General features: G+C 40.2%; 1 non-coding gene across 1 annotated transcript; it reads left to right on the forward strand.

Moving 5' to 3' along the window:
- Nucleotides 1–2,116: 2,116 nt before the first annotated feature.
- Trnat-ugu lies at nucleotides 2,117–2,191 on the forward strand. Its single transcript has one exon. It is a non-coding gene; the product is annotated as a tRNA-Thr (tRNA).
- Nucleotides 2,192–6,231: the final 4,040 nt, after the last annotated feature.

The following is a 6,231-nucleotide window of genomic DNA, read 5'->3' on the forward strand; positions in this document are numbered from 1 at the left end:
CCATCGCCATCTGCTGACGGCTGCGCCGGCGCCGTTCTGCCCATGTGGGCAATTGCTGACGGTCCGCCACATTTTAATGTCCTGTCCGGATTTTAACACACTGCGTCTAGATCTTAACCTGCCATGTACTCTAGATGCCATTTTAGCGGATGACCCACGAGCAGCTGCTCGCGTTCTTCGTTTTATCAATTTGACAAACCTCTCTAAGGACATTTGATGATGCTGTTTTTTAATCCTATGCCTGTCAGTCTGTCTTTTATCGTGTTTTCCATTTTAGTTGTTGTTTTAAACTTGTGCCTCGCGGTGCATTCTTAACGTAGTCAGGGCGCTAATGACCATTGAAGTTGTGCGCCCTAAAACCACAAAAAAAAAAAAAAAACAAAAAAAAAAACGGTGCCAGTGATGTGGAAGTCGTAGGAAACTTAGCAGTGCCAGTTGTGTTGGCAGTTCGAGCGGCGCGGTCTATTGCCCGACAAATTTGTAGCAGTTCTGAAGCGAATGCTATGAAGTGTTTCCTTCAGTTTAGAATTTGAGTTGACTTACGAGGGCTTAAGTCAGGTAAGTGCAGTAGGTGGTATAGCACTTAGCAGCCCCATCATTCAAACAAATCAGTAACAGCTTGCACTGTACGTGCTTGAGCATTGTCCTGCAAAATGATGGCCAGGTCCTGCAGAAAGTGTCATCACTTCTGTCTCTATGCTGCTCATTTTGGAACAGAACCTACGACCAGCTTAGGTTTCAACTCGATTTCTAAACTGAAGGAAGCACTTCACGGCATTCGCTTCAGAACTGCTACAAATTCGTCGGACAAAAGACCGCGCCGCTCGAACTGTCAACACAACTGTCACTGCCAAGAGTATCCTACGACTCTCACATCGCTGGTGACTACTCTGAAAGTCAGTAAAACTTTGAAATACGTATCTATTTTGTACGAGCGGTAAATTAATAGTTGCACCTATTAAAGTTTCAGCCCTCGTATGTGTATCTTCCTTGCTTTATTTGAGCTAACAAGAATATTTACTTATCTTCATAACATTTCCTTAAACATTTGAACAAAAAAACTGTAACTGTATCGTAAAATTTTGTACCACGTTGCATAAAATGTGTGTATCTTTCTTACACCATTTGAATTGACAGGAACTCTTACTTGTCCTTAGAGGTTTGTTTTAAACATTTGTACACCTAACTGTAAGGGCTTTATAATGCTTGTCCCTTATTGTAAAACTGTATGTATTTATGCCATTGTATTTGACTGAATTAGAATAATGATTTACCACAGCAAGCATCTTGTAATGCCATGTCCTCGTTTACACTTATGTACTGTTACTTGTATTTCAACTTATTTACCATATTTGTAACTCTTTGTACCTGTTAGCTGATATTTTGTATTCATTGTCACCCAGCCCAGGTATTTGTAACCACACATTTTGTACCATGCTTTTGTGATTGTTTCTTTTGGAGAATGTTTTGAGTGTCTCCTGTTATTGCATCAGCAGAAACAGCTCTGCAAAATTCTTCTTTAATAAGGGAGAGGTGATGAAAGGGAGCTGTCCTATTTGCCATGGTGATTTTAATTGTAAAATATAATAAATATGAATAAAGTTGCGAATTTAATAAATGTACTCGACCTCTCTAGTATCGATATAATCATATTTTTTGTAAGACTGTTTGATACCAGAGATGGTAGTCAGAGGAGAGTATCAGGGTCAGTGTGTGTTGGACATTCTGGCGATGTACTTTGTTTGAAAAGGATGGGAACTGACCTGCCCTGTAGTGGAAGCAGCATTATTTAAAAAATGATTTTGTAATATGTTTCGAGGAAACATATAGACCAAATGAGATTATATTAATGGGAGACCGATAAAAGGCAACACTGAAGGTAATCCGGTTTTTAACTGTGAAGCTTTTCATAAAATGCTTTTCAGTACTCAACTCGCGACTGATAAACAAGAACAAAGACACTAAGTCTTGGTAGATTAATCTGCCACGAGTAATGAGTATGATGGGCAAACATCTATCAGGCGCACTACGAATGTAGTGTTGTGGACATGTTGGGAATGTGGATCTCACGGGGAGTGTACAAGGGATAAGTCCCTGCAGACGCACTATCCTCTGTGCCCGCGGTGGCTCAGATGGATAGAGCGTCTGCCATGTAAGCGGGAGATCCCGGGTTCGAGTCCCGGTCGGGGCACACATTTTCAACATGTCCCCAATGAAGTGTATCAACGCCTGCTTGCAGCTAGGGTGTCTATTTAATTATCATTTCACACTAAGTATTGTTGGAAAACCGCGTATGGTCGAAGTTGCTGTAGAAATTTAATAATGCAGTATGTGGTATTACCTTATAGCGGAAACAAGTGTCAAGAAAGGCAACTGCACACATGAGAGTAATTAAGAAATATTTTTGCTAACTTGTTTAGGTGAGAGAACTCCATGATGAGGTACAATCTTGTCATGGCTTAATGAAGTTTAGTTAAATTTGGAGTCTGTGTTCTCGTTTACCAGTCGTTAAGATTAGTTCCCCATTTTCATTTTTACTTTCATGGCTCTGTTTGCACACTCGCATTGCACATAGCGAGTTGTGTATTGAGAAGCATTTAATGAAAATTGGTGAGATAACCGTCTTGCGTTGCACACAAAAAATACGGCAAGCGAAATTTGATTTTTGATAGTCACATCATTATTCCTAATAGCAACAAGTTGCAGAGCAGGTGAGTGTTCCGTGCGCACAGGTAGGCCAGTGAATTTAATTACCATCAAAGTTCGTGTCTACTGTAAGGCTTAGTGATTGTCAGGATATATTTGTAAAAATATTATATCCGTTCAGAGGCTTAATACCAGCGGAAGATTTCAGTACAGTGCTGTCTTGTACATTTTCAAGTAGTTTTATCAGAAACTCAGATGCGTTAATTGTAATTTTTATTTGCTGTGTGATTACAATGTGGTACAGTGATTATTTGCAAGACGAAAGATAAAGTTTAGCAATATTCAGGGTCAACATTTTAATCTGTGTCGTTTCGTCTTGCAGTCAGATGGCATATTAAAATTTAGTTGAAAACAGATTGTTTGGTGTACCGGCTAGTATGGATGTTGCGTTGCGTGAGTTTCACATATTTCCGTTCAAAAATAAATTTTCACATAGTTCTGTTGCCCTGCACTGAGATTTACATATTTCGATATCAAAAGAAGTTTACCCATGTCTCAGATAGCAACTTGACACTTCTGAGAATGAGTTTAAAAAAAAAGAAATAATAAAGTTTCAAACTCCAACAGTTATACTGATAGATGGATTTCACAGCCACATAAATGATATGCAGTGTACCTCCACTGTTCTAAAAACAATAAAATGAGGAATCCCAGAAATGACATGAAACCGTCACAGCTTATCAATATGTCGTTTTCGAAGTGTGTGCAACACCTCTTGAGCACTTTACATTTGGAAAGGAAGTATGTTAGAACAGAACTTCCTATCAACTTGGATGTCGTAAGGGACGAAGAGTATTGGGAGTGATTCACTTCTACAATTAGTCACAATGGCGGCGTTACTGTATTTCTGTAAACCAGTTCAGTGACAGCACTTAGCTACTTAGCTTTCTAAGACTAACTAAATGCACATAATGACTTTCAGATATATGACAGTTACCGAGCAGTAGAATGTGTTATACGCTTAGATTTGCTACTGTGTCGAAGAGGGTGTTACATATTTAAATTTTTGTGGAGGAGGACAAACTCTGTGACAAGTATTTCCCAACCCGCCGTCCGAAAAGAAAATGGGCCATATTCTCGGGACAGGTCATTGTGTTTCGTGAAAATGACGGCCGTATTCGGTTCTTTTACGACTGAATACTGATAACTTGTTCTGGAAGGGTTCGCTGCATGACCCGTCCAAGCTAAATATAACTCTCAGCCATGATCACATGTCTGGACCGGTTAGAGGATATCTACAAGAGACGAAAATCGAGAGTTCCGCAACACTTGCGATGGAATGGCTCGAATAAGCTTATTAAATAACCAGAAGATGTGTAGACAATCGGAACCTTCTATTTAAACACCACACTCGATATGCAGTCACAGCTCCACCCAACCAGTTGTAAAAAACGACAGTATAAGCCTGCATTACAATAAAAATTTGAATACGCAAAGTGGAAAAAAATCTCAGAATTCGCCAAAATAGTCATTGAGTACAGTGCGATCGCCATGACTCCTGAAAGCCATGGATCAAGGCATTCAGGAAGGTGTACTATTTCTCAACTCACGAAAAGCATTTAACTCATCGCCAACACCTTTTAGCTCGAGTACAATCGTATGGGGGCAACGAACGAAATTTATGACTGGATTGAGATGGACGTAGTTTTTATTACGTTAATGAAGGAGAGGATAAGAGTCGGTGCAAGATCAGAAACTAGCCCTCTAAAAACGCACAGAGTCCTCATCCGATGGCCGGATTACCATCGGCAAACTCAAATTTCTTCGCGTCATGAAGCGCTGCAGAGAGGATCCGAATTTAAACCAGGTAATTGGAGCAAAGTTACGAATTGCGTATGTCCATCTTATATCGCCTTGCTGGCCATATACTGGCAACAAAAACTTCCTGGACTACCAAGATTCGAAACGGAAAACTCCAAGCCCAGCAGTAACTTAGAAGTCCGCGTTAACAACATATTTTACGAAGGCAGGCTATCATTAATCTCGTACCTATCAGTAACGACAGTTCTGCAAGAGAGTTCAATAAAGAACGGCACGTGGCCGTAGCTGTCTCACAGTCAGGATGTCGACTGGATTCTAGCGAGTAGCACGGTCAACATTGATACTCGGCTTCTGAAAAGGACAACTAGGACACTTATCGACTTAGTGTGAAAGATGCAGCGGACTTTTCAGTAGTTGCGGCGGCAACAGTCTGAGTGATTGACTGCTCTGATGTAACAATAAGCAACATGGCCTTGCTGTGCTGGTACAGCGAACGGCTGAGAGCAAGGGGAAACTACAGCAGTAGGCATGCTGCTCTACTGTATGGTCAAATTATGATGGCATCCTGTTGGGTAGAATAGAACTCATTTGGGTTAGTTTGCAGAGGCTACTCAGGGGGGATGTCGTCATCTGGAAAAATAAAACTGGCATTTTACGGGTTGAAGCGTGCAGTGTTAGATCCCTTTTGGAAACTTGGATTAGAAAATTAGAAAAGGGAAATGGACAGGCTAAAGTTAGATGCAACGTGAGTTAGTGAAATTCCATGGGAGGAAGAACAGTAATTATGATGAGGTGAGTAAATTCAAAACTCACACACACACACACACACACACACACACACACACACACACACACACACACCTCAGAAGTACAAGTTTATATGGCAACTAACTCTACAGATGGTGAAGAGATTGAATGATCCTCGCAGACTTGACAAAAATGTAGGCAGTAATTTCAATCTCAACGAAAGCAGGTGCTGATAAATGTGAATATTAACAGACTATCGGTTTAATAAGTCGTGCTTGCAAAATGCTGACACGAATTATTTACAGCAGGCTGGAAAAACTGGTAGAAGCTGTCCTTGGAGAAGATCAGTTTGGGTTCCGGAAAAATATAAAATCACGCGAGGCAACACTGATTCTACGACTTATCTTAGAAGATAGGTTAAGGAAAGGCAAATCTATGTTTACAGCTTTTGTAGATTTGGTGAAAGTTTTTGAAATGTTGACTGGACTACACCCTTTTAAATTTTTTAAGTAGCAGAGATACAATACATAAAAAGAAAGGTTACGATTTTTTGAGAAACCAGACTACGGTTATAACAATCGAAAGACACGATACGGAAGCACTAATTGAGAAGGGGATGAGAAAAGTTCGTTGTAGCTTCTCCCCGATGTTAATCAACCTGAACCATGATCAAGCAGTGAAGGAAACTGAGGCGAAATTTGGAAAATGGAGTAAAGTTCAGGGAGAAGAAATAAAATCTTTGAGGATTGTCGATGATTCTGTAATTCTCTCAAAGATGGCAAAGGACATGGAAGAGCAGTTGGACGGAATGGATAGATTCTCGAAAAGGAGATATAAGATGAACATAAACAAATATCAGACAAGGGTAATCGAATGTAGCCGAATTAAATCAGGCGAAGTGAGAGCAAAAGACTAGAAATTAGAGACACTAAAGGTAGCATCTCAGCTTGGCTATTTGGGCAGTAAAATAACTGATGGTGGCCGAAGGAGGTCATAGCAAGAGAAATATTTCTAAAA

Source organism: Schistocerca piceifrons, chromosome 1 (assembly GCF_021461385.2).
Source record: "Schistocerca piceifrons isolate TAMUIC-IGC-003096 chromosome 1, iqSchPice1.1, whole genome shotgun sequence".
Taxonomy (NCBI): Eukaryota; Metazoa; Arthropoda; class Insecta; order Orthoptera; family Acrididae; genus Schistocerca; species Schistocerca piceifrons.